This window comes from Natator depressus, chromosome 13 (assembly GCF_965152275.1).
Source record: "Natator depressus isolate rNatDep1 chromosome 13, rNatDep2.hap1, whole genome shotgun sequence".
Lineage (NCBI taxonomy): Eukaryota > Metazoa > Chordata > Testudines > Cheloniidae > Natator > Natator depressus.
In genome coordinates, this window is record NC_134246.1 from 36,414,808 (window position 1) to 36,431,240 (window position 16,433).

A 16,433-nucleotide genomic window follows, 5' to 3' on the forward strand; every position below is an offset into this window, starting at 1 on the left:
CCCATGCAGATGCCCCCACGACCTGACAGTGCTGCTCCTACTTCTGCTCCCTGGGGCTCAGGCTGGTGAGTAGGGGGGTGTCATAAATATAAAGGGAAGGATAAACACCTTTAAAATCCCTCCTGGCCAGAGGAAAAATCCTCTCACCTGTAAAGGGTTAAGAAGCTAAAGGTAACCTCCCTGGCACCTGACCACAATGACCAATGAGGAGACAAGATACGTTCAAAAGCTGGGAGGAGGGAGAGAAACAAAGGGTCTGGGTCTGTCTGTGTGATGCTTTTGCCGGGGACAGAACAGGAATGGAGTCTTAGAACTTAGTAAATAATCTAGCTAGAGATACGTTAGATTCTGTTTGTTTAAATGGCTGAGAAAATAGCTGTGCTGAATAGAATGAATATTTCTGTCTGTGTGTCTTTTTGTAACTTAAGGTTTTGCCTAGAGGGATTCTCTATGTTTTGAATCTAATTACCCTGTAAGGTATTCACCATCCTGATTTTACAGAGGTGATTCTTTTTTACTGTTTCTTCTATTAAAATTCTTCTTTTCAAGAACTGAATGCTTTTTTCATTGTTCTTAAGATCCAAGTGTTTGGGTCTGTGGTCACCTATGCAAATTACCAAACCTTCCCCAGGAAGTGGGGTACAAGAGTTGGAGGATTTTTGAGGGAAAGACGTTTCCAGACAACGCTTTCCTAATAAAATAAACCCGGATAAACATTTGGTGGTGGCAGTGGAAATCCAAGGGCAAAAGGTAAAATAGTTTGTACCTTGGGAAGTTTTAACCTAAGCTGGTAAAAGTAAGCTTAGGAGGTTTTCATGCAGGTCCCCACATCTGTACCCTAGAGGTCAGAGTGGGGAAGGAACCTTGACTTGGGGCATCAGGGCTCCAGACGTGCACCTCCTCCAAGGTGTACAGGCAGGGCCTGATTAACTCTTCTGTGGGCCTGGGGCAATTAGATTTTGTGGGGCCCCTGTATACAAGTATTTTTCCTAATTTAAAACAAAATGATCACATGGGGGGGCAGAGGCTCGGTGCTTCCCCTAAGCTCTGGGGTGGAGCAAAAAATGAGGGGTTCAGAGTGCAGGAGGGGACTCCAAGCTGGGGCAGAGGATTGGGGTGCAGGAGAGTGTGAGGGCTCCGACTGGGCGTGCGGGCTCTGGGATGGGCCTGGGGATGAGGGATTTGGGGTGCAGGAGGGGGCTGCAGGCTGGGGGGTCAAGGGGTTTGGAGTGTGGGAGCGGGCTCAGGGCAGGAGGTTGTGGTGGGGGTGTGGGGTCTGGGTGGGAGTTACGGTGCAGAAGCGGGCTCAGGGCTATGGTGTGGGGTTTGGGTGGGAGTTATGGTGCAGGAGGGGGCTCAGGGCTATGGTGCAGGGTTTGGGAGGGAGTTTATGGTGCAGGAGGGGGCTCAGGGCTATGGTGTGGGGTCTGGGCAGCAGTTACGGTGCAGGAGGGGGCTCAGGGCTATGGTGTGGGGTTTGGGTGGGAGTTACGATGCAGGAGGGGGCTCAGGGCTATGGTGTGGGGTTTGGGTGGGAGTTATGATGCAGGAGGGGGCTCAGGGCGATGGTGCGGGGTTTGGGTGGGAGTTAGGGTGTGGGAGGGGGCTCAGGGCTGGGACACAGGGTTGGGGTCTGGGGTCCTTACCTGGGGCAGCTCCCATTAGGTGGCACAGCAGGGCTCCTTGCCTGCCGTGGTCTGCGACACTACCGGAAGCTACTGGCGTGTCCCTGGCTGAGGCCCAGTGGGGGTACAGGAGGCTCTGAGCACTGGCCTTGCCTGCAGGCACCTACCCCACAGCTCCCATTGGCTGGGAATCAGAGCCAATGGGAGCTGCGGGGGCAGCGCCTGCAGGAAAGGGCAGCGTGTGGACGGAGCTTCCCTGATGGAAGCGAGCTGGCACTCTCAGCTCCAGCCCAGCGGGAGCAAGGGCAGCGCATGGAGCTGTCTCCCCTTCCCCTGCCAGGCAGGGCCTGATAACGCAGCAGGGGCTTTAGTGGCTGCAGCCCAGGGCCCCGGGCTAAGGGGAAGCCTTGCAAAAAGAACTGGACGTTTGGCAGCCTGGAGATATTTTTACGGGGGCCCCCTTAGCCCAGGGCCCTGGGCAGCAGCGCCTAAAGTCCCTGTGTTAATCTGGCTCTGGGTACAGGGCCCCAGATGTACAGGGCCACAGATGTACACAGCCCCCAGGGATGCAGGGTCCTGGATGTTTCCAGCCCAGATGTGCACAGCCCCGGCCAGATGCTTTACGCTCGCTCTGCAGGGCAGCTGCTGATTGACTTACCCAACATGTGAGCTCCTCCCAGGGGGCTGTGGTTTGCCCTGAGTCAAGCATCACCTGTGGGGGCAGCCCCTCCCTTTCCTTCTCCCCCAGCCAGGTCTATAACTGACCCTTGAGGCAGATGCGTCGCCCCCTTCCCCGGACTCCCTCTGACAGTGCTGCTGCTGCCCCTGTTCCCCATGGTCTTTCCCTTCCCCCCTGGGGCTGAGGCTGGTGAGTACACGGGGAATAGGATCCCCAGCCTCATAGGTGCTGGTGCTATGGGAGCTGTCTACAAAGCCTGTCTCCTCCCCAGAGTCAGCTGCTTCCCCCAGAGCCATTGGTGTGTCCCACGCACCCAGCTGGGGTGCTGGGGGATCTGGGGAGGTGGGGGGCTGGTGTGTGCCCAGGACACAACTGGAGAGCCCCATAAGGTCTCAGAGTAGCATCAGTATGTGAACAGCCAGTGCCAGGACAGGAAAGGCAGATCTGTACAGCCTTTGTGATGAGAGCAGGGGGGGACTCCTGGGTTCATTTTGCAGATCCACCGCGCATGATGGCAGAGATTTGGAGTGAGGCACTTTTTCTCTTTGTGCCTGGACTTCCCAGTCTGTGAAATGGGGATAAGGCTGCTTCCTTTAAATGTCCTGGAGCAGGGATTCTGTGCAGCACCTGGTACGATGGGGGCCCTGATTGCAGTCGTGATCTGTGCAGCGCTTGGCACATTGCGGGCCCTGATCTCAGTCAGAGTCTTTGCAGTGCCTGGCACAACAGAGCCCTGGTCTCAGTCAGGGGAGGGGTACAACAGCTTGCAGAATTCGGGGGCTTTTCTTTCTTTTGGGGGCTCTGCCAGGGGAGATGACTGGGGGATGGGAAGCCCAGCCTCACTCCAGACCCTACATGGCCCTACGTGGCCTTCATGAAGACAGAGACAGAAGAAAAAAGAGCAAAAGCTTGCAGGGGATTCCTGATCTGGGAGAACGTGGTGGTAACGACAGCTCCTTGTAACTGCAACCTGCAGTAAGAAATGGAAGATCCCCTGTCCCTGAGCCGGCCACTCCCTGTCCTGGGCCAGTTCAAAGCTGTCGCCCTGGAGCGCTGGCTTCTGTACATTCATCCTGAATCCAAGGCAGCGTCTACACACACCCACTTTAACAAGGTTAACAACCCTCAGTTGAATCCACGGTATTGGCCTGTCTGCAGCACCTGCATCCCCTTGTATTGCGTAGTAACATCACCGTGCTGCTGGGGGCCCACAACACTGAAATAGATGAACCGGGGACACCGAAGATCTGGGTACATCCTCGAATCCCCCACCCAGAATACAATGACAAGACGGATGAAAATGACGTCATGCTGCTGTAGGTACCACCCCCCATCCCATCACCCCACCCACAATGACCTCACACTATGGCAGGTACCACTCTTGTCCCATTACCCTACCCTCACTGACCTCACCCTGCTGTAGGTACTGCCCCTGTCCCATCCCCCCACCCCCTGTGACCTCACACTGCTGCAGGTACTGCCCCCATCCCATCCCCCCATCACCTGTGACCTCACACTGCTTGGAGTGAGCAAAGGTAGCTTGGGAATTCAGGGCTATGGGAGGGAGGAAGGGGGTTCCGGGGGCACTAGGGCTGGGCTGAGGGGCTAGGGGAGGCAGCAGGATCCAGGGGGGGTGGGGGGATTATGTGGGGAGCTGAGGGAGGCAGTAGGGGCCAGGAGACATGGGGATGGGTGGGGGGCTGGGGGACGCACTGGGAGCAAGAGGGGAAGGGTGGGCATCTGGGGGAGGCAGTGGGGTCAGGGGGGATGGTGGAGATGTCTGGGGGGGACAGCAGGAGCCACGGGATGGATGGGTGGGAACCAGGAGAGGGGCAAGTGGGGAGGCAGGGGGGCCACAGTGGCAATGGGGGGTGAGAGGAGGCAGCAGGGGCCAGGGGGATGGGGAGGATGGCGAGCCGGGGCAATGGGAGGGCATCTGGGGGAGGAAGCGGGATCCACTAGGTGGATGGGTGGGGGATGGGCCTTAAATATTACATCAAAAGTGCTCTAGAAACCAAAACTTCTTTGTCTCTTGAGTACCTGCCTTGAACCCTGCTGCATACCACCATAACCTGGGATGATTTAGTTGGGGTTGGTCCTGCTTTGAGCAGGGGGTTGGACTAGATGACCTCCTGAGGTCTGTAATCTTCTATGATTCTATGATGGATCTTAATAGTCAGGGACAGATCCTAGAAATCAGGGTTGGGAATTAGCTGGATCCTAGGAGTCAGAGAGGGGAATTGGTGAATCAAGAACCCAGGGGTGGATCTGAGAAATCAGCAGGAGATCTAGAAATCAAGCACAGGAGTCATCCAGATGCTGGAAATCAGGATTCGGAATCAGGGACGGGAACTGACTAGGTTAAAGAAATTGGGGATGGATGCTAGAAATCAGACACCGGAACTGGGCAGATCCTAGAAATCCGGGACGGGGCCAGCTAGATCCCTGGACTGTGGGGTGGTAGCCCTGGAGGGGTGGGGGTGGGGAGCAGTCCTGGGGGATGACTTGATCTTGAGTCCCCAGTCCCCAGGAAGCAGGATACAGAGCTGGATTTCAGGACCGTGAATACAGAATGCAGCCTGCCCTTTGCTTGGACACCGGTACCCGCGCCTGCTGTTTGCTTCTCAGGGCGACTCCAGGGCCCCTGGTCTGTGATGGGAAGGCCCAGGGAATTGTCTCCCATGGCAGCACTGATGGGTCAGCACCCAGGGTCTCCACATACTTCTCTGGATCAAGAAAACTCTGCTCAAGCTGAAGCCATAGAGGGAAGCCTCCATCTGCTCTAGTGTCACTGGGGAGATCCATACAATGGCTGGTTGGCTGGGCGTTGCAGATGGATGGATGGATGGATGTGTAGCCAATGATTTTAGTTTATTGGTCATTTATTGTGTGACGTTATGATTACCATGTCATGTCATATATAATTGCATGCTGAAGAGAGTTAACTTGTAGGATTATAGAAGTATAAGACTGATCAGTAGTTAGAAGAGATAATTAGGTATCTAACTAAGCAGGACTGAAATGCAAGGCCTACAGGCTGCGGCCCGTCAGATTTTAGCTTAGCCATATTAGGCCATAGACTTCAGAAATGCTTGACATCAGTAAGTGACCGAAGAATGACCCTATGCCACAAGATGATGGGGAAAGATGTGCCCATGAGGGATATTGTGAAAAATTAACAGCAAGGGTAATTTTTGGCTTACAGGATACCTGGTAGTCACATTTCTCTAGCACGTGCCCTAATCGCAGGGTGCGTAATGTGCATAAAAGCTAATGAGATATAGTTGGAATCACATTATAAAAAGAGGGTGCCCAGATTAGGGAAATTGACTTCCCTGTGGGAAATGCCAGAAGGAACCATCCTCTACTGACGATCAATTGGCCAGGCAGCCATAAGATCTAAAGAATATCATTAAGGATGTGAGTAGAAGTATATTTGTAACTTGTTCACCGGTCTTTATAGAATTTCTAGATGTTTGGGTAATCATAACTTTAACTGTAACTTTAATAAAACTTGTAAAACAGACTGGACCTTTTCTGTGTGAAATGTGGTCACCACCCTGGGTCTTTATGTGATCCTAGAGACTTCAATTTCTCCCCGCAGAGCCTGACTTTAACTCAGGCCTTAGGCCTTACACCAGGCCCCTTATAGCGGGCCTCATGGCTCAGGATCCCTCTTTCTGTTTCACCCTCCATGTCCATCCACCTGTTCCATCTGTCCCTCCCTCGCTCCCTCCCCATCTACATCCTTCTATAAATCCATCCTGCCATCCCTCCACCCCTCTCTCCCTATGCATGGGGAAGTCCCCATCGTTCCCTCCCTCCCCACCCACCCCCTCCATCCATCCATCCCCTGACAGTGTAACCCATTGCTGTAGTATCTCAGCTTTGTTGGGGCCTTCACCTTCACCCTGTTTGCTTGTTAATTTCATTCCCTGTGCTCTGTCTGCCGGCATCCATGGAGTCTAGCAACATTCAGCCCTTGCAGGTCCTTACTTCTCTCCAGGGCCTTTAGAACTGGCTGCTGGTATCGCACACAGCCAGGCTGGGATGTTCAAAGCCTTCTGCAGGAGTGAGGTGTCGAAATCCCATTGACTTTCAGGGGGAGTTGGGGCCCTAACAACCTGACCCCCCCTTTACAAGCCCCAGCCCGTCCTGCCAAGTGTTGGGGCTCAATCCCATGGAAGCTCAGCGCCCAGCATCTCCCAACAGGGGAAATGGGGAGATTTTCAGAAGCGCCAAAAATGCAGTGGGTTCCCCTAGTACATATGGCCAGGAGCAGGTACACATCGGAGTCCACTCAGCCCCTCCCCCCGTGCAATGGGAGCAGGTCCTTATGGGATCCAGCCTCACACTACACAGCGACCCTTCATGAGAGGATGGGTGGGGAATTGATATGGGGCCTTTCCCCTCCAGGGGGCTTTGGCTCCAATCCAGCCCCAGGACAGGGAATGGGTGACTCCAGGGCGATGGGAAATTGAACACAAGGCCTTGCCCGTCCAGGGTGCACCCACTCCCATCCAATATTTGCTGACTTGCGAGGGGGTTGTGAATCAGATTCACCATTTCGCTCCCCGGCCCCAATCCAGGTGTTTGTGGGAAGCGGTGCTGTGACAGACAGAAGTATCTGGTCTCTCTGACTCACGGCCCTCCCCACGACTCACATCTTCTCTGCAAGGGAGGGGGACAGCTGAGCAGGATCAAGGGGGCGGGTTTCCACAAGAAGCTGAGCCGAGTCTCAGTCAAACCGCGGCTGCCACCACAGGAGCACCCAGCTGGGGTGAGAGCTCAGACTCTGCTATTAGCTGCTGAGCCCCCTCCCCCAGCTCCGCTCCAGATGTGCACAGTATCCAGTGGTGCACGGCCGCTGGGGGCACGGGGGGGGGCGCACAGGTAGGTGTGGCCACAGCTGTGCCTGGCACCAGGACAGGCAGCCCCCAGCTCCAGGAGTTCAGCTATTGGGTGCGGGGGTGACCCAGCTGGGCCTGATCTTCCCTGCGGTATGTGTGGTGGGGTTTCTGGGGACGGAGACGGCTGAGGCATGGCAGGTGGAAACATCACACTGAGGTATTCCCCCCCACACACATCTCTGCGCCGACCCAGGCACCTGGAGGAAGAGGCCAGAAAAGCCCTGTCTGTGGATGTCTCAGCCCTAGCCACATGCCCCCCTTGGTGCCTGCACGGACCTGGGCGGGAGGATATCAGTGCAAGCTGCAACAGGGCTCAGTTCCACCCCAGATGTGCACGGCTCCAGGCTGATCCAGTGCCCAGATGTGTCACATGTCCAGCTGTGGAGGGCACCAGGCTGCTGAGGAACCTTCCTCCAGCTCCTTCACCGGGACGCAAGGAGCGAGGTGGCGTTGCTTTGCAAGAGAGCAGGCAAGTGAGCCTGTGAGTCTGCCTTCCTGTTGCAGAGAGACCCTGAGATGAAGCCGGGTTAACCACAACACGGGCCTCAGACTTGGCCCTGCCTCTTAGCAGCTGAGCCACTTCCCACCCGCTCAGCAGGGCTGCAGGGCACTGCCGAGGGTGCTCCAGCTCCAGCCATGCCGGCGGGTCCCCATCCCCTGCCTCTCCAGCCCACCTCGGTTAATGGTTAACCAGTTAAACAATATAATTCTAATTGTTTAACTGGTTAACTGGTTAAACCAATTTTTACCTCCCTGGTCCAAGCGCTGAGATGGCAGGTCCCCCATCCACATCCTGGAGTGCATGGCCCTGAGGTTTCCTGCCTTGCATCTGTGCTGCTCATGCAGGCCTGTAACCCACCTCTCAGGCAGATGCCCCCACTCCCAGCTGGGCCATGGCAATTCTGCTCATTCTCCTGCTTCACAGGGCTCAAGTTGATGAAGGGAGGGGGCACAGTAGCCCCAATGTGCACAGCCTCCAGGGGTGCAGGGCCCCAGATATGAACAGTCCCAGGAGTGCAGAAAGTCATATGTGCACAGCCCGAAGGGCTGAAGGGCCCCACGTGTGCACAGCCCCCCAGGGATGCAAGGCCCCATAGCTACTCAGTTGCCAGGGTGTGCAGGGCCACATGTGCACAGCCCAAAGGGGTGGAAGGCCCCAGATATGCACATCCCAAGGGTTGCTCTCTGCTAGCTCTGCAGGGTGGCTGGTGACTGCCTTACCCTAAGAGTGAACTCCTCCCTGGCAGGATCCAGAGGTTGTGGTTCACCCCGAGCCAAGCGTCACCTGGGTGGGGGGCCCAGCCCCTCCCTTTCCTTTTCTCCTGGCCAGTCTTATAAGTGACCCCAGAGGGAGATGCATTCGTCTCCTTCCCCAGACTCCCTCTGAGGATGCTTCTGCTGCTGCTGTTCCCCAGGGCCTTTTTCTTGCCCCCGGGGGCTCAGGCTGGTAAGTACAGGAGGGGATCAGCCACCCAGCCTAATAGGGAGCGGAGCCTGGTGCTATCGGAGCTCTCTGCAAACCCGAGCTCCTCCCCAGAGCCAGATGCTTCCACCAGGGCTTTTGGTGTGTCCCCATCACCCAGCTGGAGTGTTGTAGGGTCTGGGGGGGATGTCAGTGTTTGCCCAGGACCAAACTGGCGAGCCTCAGGGCTGTGGGGTCTGGGGGCAGTTATCAGTGTGTGTGCGCCCAGGTCAAAGCTGAGGTGCCCCAGACCCGGTATCGGTGCCTAGGACCCAGCTGGGGAGCTGTGGGGTCTGGTAGCAGGTGGGCAGGGAGCTAAAGGGGCAGAGGGAAAGGAGGGGTTTGATGCTACCATAATAAATCCCCTGAGAGGGAGCTGGCACACAGTAACTCAACCAGGGCTGATGTGAACGGTCAACTCCTAGACAGGAAATGCAGAACGGTGCAGCCTGTGTTGTTAGAGCAGAGGTTGATGGGAGACAGGACTCCTGGGTTCTTTTTCCAATTCTACCGCACACTGCACCAGTGATCTGGAGTGAGTCGCTTTTCCTCATTGTGCCTGGATTTCTCAGTGTGTGAAATGGGGATGAGGATCCGTCCTGTGTCTGCGTGAACTCTCCGGAGCAGGGCTTCTCCCTCTGCTTCTCTGCAGTGCCTGGGCACAATGGGGGCCTGATCTCAGGCGGTGTCTGCGCAGCACTCGGCACAACAGGGGCCCTGGTCTCGTCGGGGTCTGTGCCGCGCTGAGGACAATGGGGGCCCTGATCTCGGTCAGGGGAGCGGTTCACCTGCTGGCTGGATTGGGGGCCTGAACTAACTCCTTCTCTTGGGGCTCTGCCAGGGGAGATCATCGGGGGACAGGAAGCCTGGCCTCATGCCAGACCCTACATGGCCTTTGTGAAAATAGAGAGAGAAGGAAAAGGAGGAAACATGTGTGGAGGGTTCCTGATCCGGGAGGACATGGTGGTGACGGTGGCTCATTGTAACTGCAACCTGGGGTAAGAAATGCAAGAGCCCCTGCCCCTGAGCCAGCCATTCTCCTAACCTTGGGCCAGGTCAAAGCTGCCCCCCCACCCCAGCAGGGGAAAGGCCCTGGAGCGCTGGCGTCTGAACATTGACCGGAGTGCCAGGCAGCATCTACACACACCCACTTTAACACAGTTAGCGACCCGTGACTGACTCAAGAGTAGTGGCCTGTCTGCCGGTGGGCAGATGGAGCCCAGGCCACGGCGGGTGGGCCAGCCAGAGGACCTCAGCCCTGCCCGGTCCTAGCTGTGGGACCCCAGCCCCAGCAGGACCCCAGCCCCTGCATTAACTTAGGTTAATAGTTAACCAGTTAACCAATATAATTTTAATCATTTAACTGGTTAACTTTTTTAACCGATATTTTCATCGCTACTTTGAACTGGGGGACCACCTGAGCCTCCTCACCACCAGTCCGGGCTCCCTTTACACTGTACTGCTGCAACAGTCTCTCACGCCCCCTCCATCATGGATACTGGTAGGGACCCATCCAGCTGCAGCTTGACACCGATGCTGAGATCAGCCCTGCATGGGAAGGGGGCCATTTTGGCAAAACACCTTCAATGTGAGAGCCACATCCCCAAAGCCCCACCCAGCTCACTCCATCCCCCCTCCCTCCCTCTCTCTCCCACACCCTCACTCACTTTCACTGGGCTGGGGCAGGGGTATGGGATCGGGTTCCAGGGTGGGGCCAGAGATGAGGGCTTTGGGGTGCAGGAGGGGGGTTGGTCTGGAGCCAAGAGTTTTGGAGTGCAGGAGTGGGCTCAGAGCTGGGGTAGTGTGTTGGGGTGTGGGAGCTGATGTGGGCTTTGGCTGGGGCTAAGCGGTTCACAATGTGGGAGGGGGCTGCGGGTTGAGCCTGAGGCAGGGGTTTGGGGTTTGGGGGGAGGGTTCAAGCTCTGGGAGGGTGTTTAGGTGCAGGAGGAAACTCCAGTCTAGGGCAGAGTGTTGGGGTGCAGCAGGGAGTATGGGGTGCTGGCTCTGGGAGGGGGAATGGGGTGCAGGAGGCGGTATGAGGGGCTGGCTCCATGAGGGGGTATGGGATACAGACTAAGTGCTGGGGCAGGGAGTTGGGGTGCAGGAGGGGGTTTGAGGTGCTGGGGCCAGGAGGGGGCAGCACTTGCTTCAGGGGCCCCCAGCCCCACACCACTTCCAGAAGGGGCCAATGGACCCCTGAGGCCCCTCTCTGCAAGCACCACCCCCACAACTCCCACTGGCCACAGTTTTCTATTCCCAGCTAATGGGAGAGGCGAGGGTGGTGCTTGCCGACAGGAGCAGCACAAGGAGACCTCTGCTCCCCCATGCAGGGCCACGGGGGCATGCTGGCTGCTTCTGGGAGTGGCGTGCCCCTCTGAGCTTCCAGAGATCAGGGAGCCACACTTTGGGTCCATGGGAGCAGCCACTGGCTCACAGGGCCTTGCAGTGAAGAATACTTATGTAAGCTCATGAAATCCACCTCCTCCCTCAATGTGGAGAGGGACATGCACAGCTTTGTGCCGCAAGTTATAATTTACACACACACACTGGTTTTAGACAAAACAAAACTAGTTTATTAACAACAAAAGATAGATTTTAGATGATTATAAGGGATAGAATCATAGAATCATAGAATATCAGGGTTGGAAGGGACCTCAGGAGGTCATCTAGTCCAACCCCCTGCTCAAAGCAGGACCAATCCCCAATTAAATCATCCCAGCCAGGGCTTTGTCAAGCCTGACCTTAAAAACTTCTAAGGAAGGAGATTCTAACACCTCCCTAGGTAACGCATTCCAGTGTTTCACCACCCTCGTAGTGAAAAAGATTTTCCTAATATCCAACCTAAACCTCCCCCACTGCAACTTGAGACCATTACTCCTTGTCCTGTCATCTTCTACCACTGAGAATAGTCTAGAACCATCCTGTTTCAAAGCAGCTATCAAATCCCCCCTCATTCTTCTCTTCTGCAGACTAAACAATCCCAGTTCCCTCAGCCTCTCCTCATAAGTCATGTGTTCCAGATCCCTAATCATTTTTGTTGCCCTTCGCTGGACTCTCTCCAATTTTTCCATATCCTTCTTGTAGTGTGGGGCCCAAAACTGGACGCAGTACTCCAGATGAGGCCTCACCAATGTCGAATAGAGGGGAACGATCACATCCCTGAATCTGCTGGCAATGCCCTTCTTATACATCCCAAAATGCCATTGGCCTTCTTGGCAACAAGGGCACACTGTTGACTCATATCCAGCTTCTCATCCACTGTCACCCCTAGGTCCTTTTCCGCAGAACTGCTGCCTAGCCATTTGGTCCCTAGTCTGTAGTGGAGCATTGGATTCTTCCGTCCTAAGTGCAGGACCCTGCACTTATCCTTGTTGAACCTCAACAGATTTCTTTTGGCCCAATCCTCCAATTTGTCTAGGTCCCTCTGTATCCTAACCCTACCTGCCACCATATCTACCACTCCTCCTAGTTTAGTATCATCCGCAAATTTGCTGAGAGTGCAATCCACACCATCCTCCAGACCATTTATGAAGATATTGAACAAAACTAGCCCCAGGACCGACCCTTGGGGCACTCCACTTGATACTGGCTGCCAATTAGACATGGAGCCATTGATCACTACCTGTTGAGCCCGACAATCTAGCACTTTCTACCCACCTTATAGTGCAAATACTGATTTTATAGCAGACAGATCAAAGTAGATTACCTAGCAAATAAGATAAATATGCAATCTAAGCTTAATATACTAAAGAAACTGGTTATAAGTAGCAAATTCCAACCCTAAATGTTGTTTTAGGCAGATTGCAGAGATTTTTAAAGGCCAGTTGCATTTGCCTGCAGCTTAAAACTTCAGATATTTCATTTATAGGCTAGACAGCCTTCCAGCCTGAGCTCAGTCCTTGCCCTCATTCAGTCTTTGTTTCTTAGATATTTACAGCAGTCATCCTGGCGGGGATTCAGTGAAGAAAGAACCATGATTACGTCACTCCCCTGCCTTAAATAGGTTTTATATATGGTGGGAATCCTTTGTCTTCCAGTGTGATTCCCACCCCTGGTCAGTGGAAAAATACTGATATTATCATGGAGTCCAGTACCAGGTGGCTTGATCACATGATCCTACCACTATAACATAAAGGCAATTTGCAGTGTTCCCAGGAAGGCTTGCCTAGGAAGGCTCCCTGGTGAGAGATTAGCATCTTCTAAGAATTTACCAGCCAGCAATCTGACTGCATTCTGTCTAGTGGGTGTTCCCCAGGTGTAAACACATTTGTAATAGGTGCATAGACAATATTCCTAACTTCAGTTATAAAAATGATACATGCATACAAATATGATAATCATGTTCAGTAAATCATAATCTTTCTCATGATATCTCACATGCCTTATCTTTCACAAGATACTTCACAATTGTGCTATACTCATATACCAATATTACTATGAAGAATATGGGGCATAATGCCATCCCCACCCCAGTGAATTTCCACTGCTTCAAGTGCCACCCATATCCCATCACCTTGCCCCCAGTGACCTCACACTGTTGCAGGTACCACTTTCATTCCTCCCCCCCCTCAAGTTGTCACATACTGCAGCAGGTACCGACCCCGCCCATCACCCCATCCCCAGTAACCTACACTACTGCACCCCCATCCCATCACCAAGCCCCCAGTGGGCATCACAGATTTGCACAGTTCTCATGGGGATACCCCACCTGGTCCCATCTAACCCCATCCCCCCATGACTGATTGATCCCTGAATAGGAGTTTGCTTTTCCTTCTCTCTCTCCCCTGCATCACAGCTGAGGGATAAGGCCCAGATGACCCAGACTGTGGGCACCATCCCCCTGTCCGAGGAGATGGTGAAGAAGGGGGCAGTGTGCAGCGTGGCTGGCTGGGGCCAGATCAGTAGCAAGACAAACTCCCAGCCCTCCCCGACCTTGCAGGAGGTGGAAATGACGGTCATGGGGAAATGTATGTGTCTGTCTCAGCCCTATCTGCACTATGTCCCATCCAGGATGCTGTGCATGGGGGACCCTCTGGAGAGGAAGGCACCATTCCTGGTGAGTGTGGGACGGGCACGTGGAGGCCCAAGGTGCTGCTAGAACAGGAGACTGACAGGGATGGGCAAAATGGGAACAGTCAGGGTCCATGGTGAGCCAGGCAGATCCTGGGAACCAGGAACCAGAATTGGCCAGACCCTAGGAATCAGGAATGGAGGCTAGAAATCAGGGGCAAGAACCAGGCAGTTCTTTCAAATGAGGAATGGATCCGAATAATTTGGGACAGGAACTGGCTAGATCACAGAAATCAGGGACAGAAATCATCTGGATGTTCAACATGTTCTAGAAATCAGGGACAAGAATCAGCCACATCCTGGAAGTCAGGGATGGATCTTAATAGTCAGGGACAGATCCCAGAAATCAGGGTTGGGAATCAGACGGATCCTAGGAGTCAGAGAGGGGAATTGCTGAACAAAGAACCCAGGGTTTGATCTGAGAAATCAGCAGGAAATCCAGAAATCAAGGGCAGGAGTCAGCCAGAAGCTGGAAATCAAGATTCAGAATCAGGGGAGGGAACTTATCAGGTTAAAGAAATTGGGGATAAGATTGACAGAGAGCTACTGATGTTCAAGAGAAATGAACAAACTGCCAGATAAGCCTGCCGTGAGATCTCCCTCCAGTCAGAACTTACTCTTATTATTTTCCAAGGCTACAGTCTCTGCCCTAGCTATACAAATTCCATTCTATGTCTCTTCCCCACTATCTTTCTTAAATTCATATGGACCTCCTTTGCTGGCAAACCAGTGTGTCCACATCTCATCAAACTCTGTGGGGATTTGCAGGGAGGGGATAAGGGATTCCCTAGCTTGTAGCTTTCTGCCATGTTCGATCATGATTCTTACAGAGGATAAGTCACCTACTTACCAGATCCGCGGTCGGGGTCGCCCGTGTTGTCAGTTGTTGGCTGCCTGTGCGTTCTGCGTGTGCTGCACCAGCTCGGGCCAGGTAGCCCGTACAGCAGACTTCGCTCGAACTGCCCAAGAAGACCCCGACGTGGCGAAGGCGCTTGGCCAGGCTTATTACTGACAACGCACAGGGTTAGTGCCACACGTGTGCTGCAGGTACACTAGCACGTGTATGTCTGGGACAATGTACTCGGCTCAGTGAGGGGCAGGACTTTCCACTCCCCTCAGCCAGGCAAAGACACCCCTCCGTGACCCTCTTTTATACCCTGATAAAAACAAGTTACATATTGCCCCTCTGACACGGATAGTTACCACCCTTTCCCTTGTACCTGTTGATTCGATCAAAATATCTTTATCCATCACTCTGTCATTCTGACCTTATCTGTAGAAGGGGGTCAGTGGGTCCCTGTATCATCTTCAGGGAATGTGTTTGTTACGGGGCGCTCCGTATGCTTTATGAAAATATGCTTATGAGTATGAATATGATAACTGGAATATGCTTTATGTGAAATACCACTTGTAAGTGTCAAGGCTGTTTCCCCACTCTGACACTTCGAGTGCAGAAGGTGGGAGCCCGCAAAAGACCTTAAAAGTACTTGCCACTAAAGGCTTGCCTTAAAACTGCCCAAGGGTTACAGATTCCCTGGCCTTGGATTGTTATTGCTGCCACCACACAAATGCAAAAACCCCTTTGAGAGCCTAGGAAGGCGCACTTGTGAATTCCTTCCTGTGAGGAACCCCCCGGCTCTTTTAACCCTCCTGTAATTTGGTGTATTTGTGACATGTGTTTGGAAACCCTTTCTTTTACAAACTGCCCCGACATGAAAAGGTATAGTAACCCTGCGCACGTGGAGTCTGGGGGGTGGGACCCCTCGTGTGCAAGTGAGTGGAGTTAACGTTCAACGCTCGCGCAGAGAGGGGGAGAGAGCTCTGAGAGGCAACGTCTCTACTGTTTACCTCCTGGTCGTGACCTCAGTCCTGATCCAGCTGCTGTTGGTCCAAGTTCCTCCTGTGCTTTCTGACATCCTGGGCACAGTGGCAGGTCCAGATCCAACCTCCCAGAGTCAAGGCAGAAAACCAGACAAAACCCTTCCTGGAGGTGGACTTTGATCTGTAAAGTCCAAATGCCTCCATCTATTATACCTGAGGTGAAAAGGGGTCTGGGCTTCATGCCCCCACAAATCTCTGAGTTATGTTTTTATTTACCTACTTGTCCCCACAAATCTCTGAGTTATGTTTTTATTTACCTACTTGTCCCATGTTCAATAAACCACCTTCTAGCTTGCTTTAATTTGTTCCTTATTAGTCCTTCCCAGTAAAACCAGCAGGTGACAGATCCTGACTCGGGGATAATCCGTGCCTGTGTTTTCTTTAGCAGGGGTCCTTTAATATTTCTCTAAATCACCCCATTACACTCCCTCTGGAGAGAGCTTGGAAAAACCCAGCTGTTGATATCAGATGAACATGAAATTTTAATTTCTTAATTCTTCTTCGTAGCTCGTTGTGCAATCTTAGACACATGCACACAGAACCTCCACCTTCTAGGTTTAAAACCACAGAGAATTGCTTCTCTGAGATTCAGCTTGTAAAGTTACAGTACAAGGGGGAAGCTACATGTTCTCAGCACAGAGAAGTCCAACAAACCAAAATAAAGAAATAACCTGATCGCATCTGACAAAACATTCCCTGTTCTACTCACATATCTGTAGTTCAAGGTTTAGTCCCTTCCTAGGCTTGGATTTCACTGGATTCTCCATGCCTTGCTGCCTGGCTCATTACATCCCCCCAGCACAGCT

At 53.4% G+C, this 16,433-nt stretch overlaps 1 pseudogene; it reads left to right on the plus strand.

Moving 5' to 3' along the window:
* The first annotated feature begins 1,543 nt into the window (after positions 1-1,543).
* On the plus strand, positions 1,544-14,758 carry LOC141997099 (mast cell protease 3-like; annotated as a pseudogene).
* Positions 14,759-16,433: the final 1,675 nt, after the last annotated feature.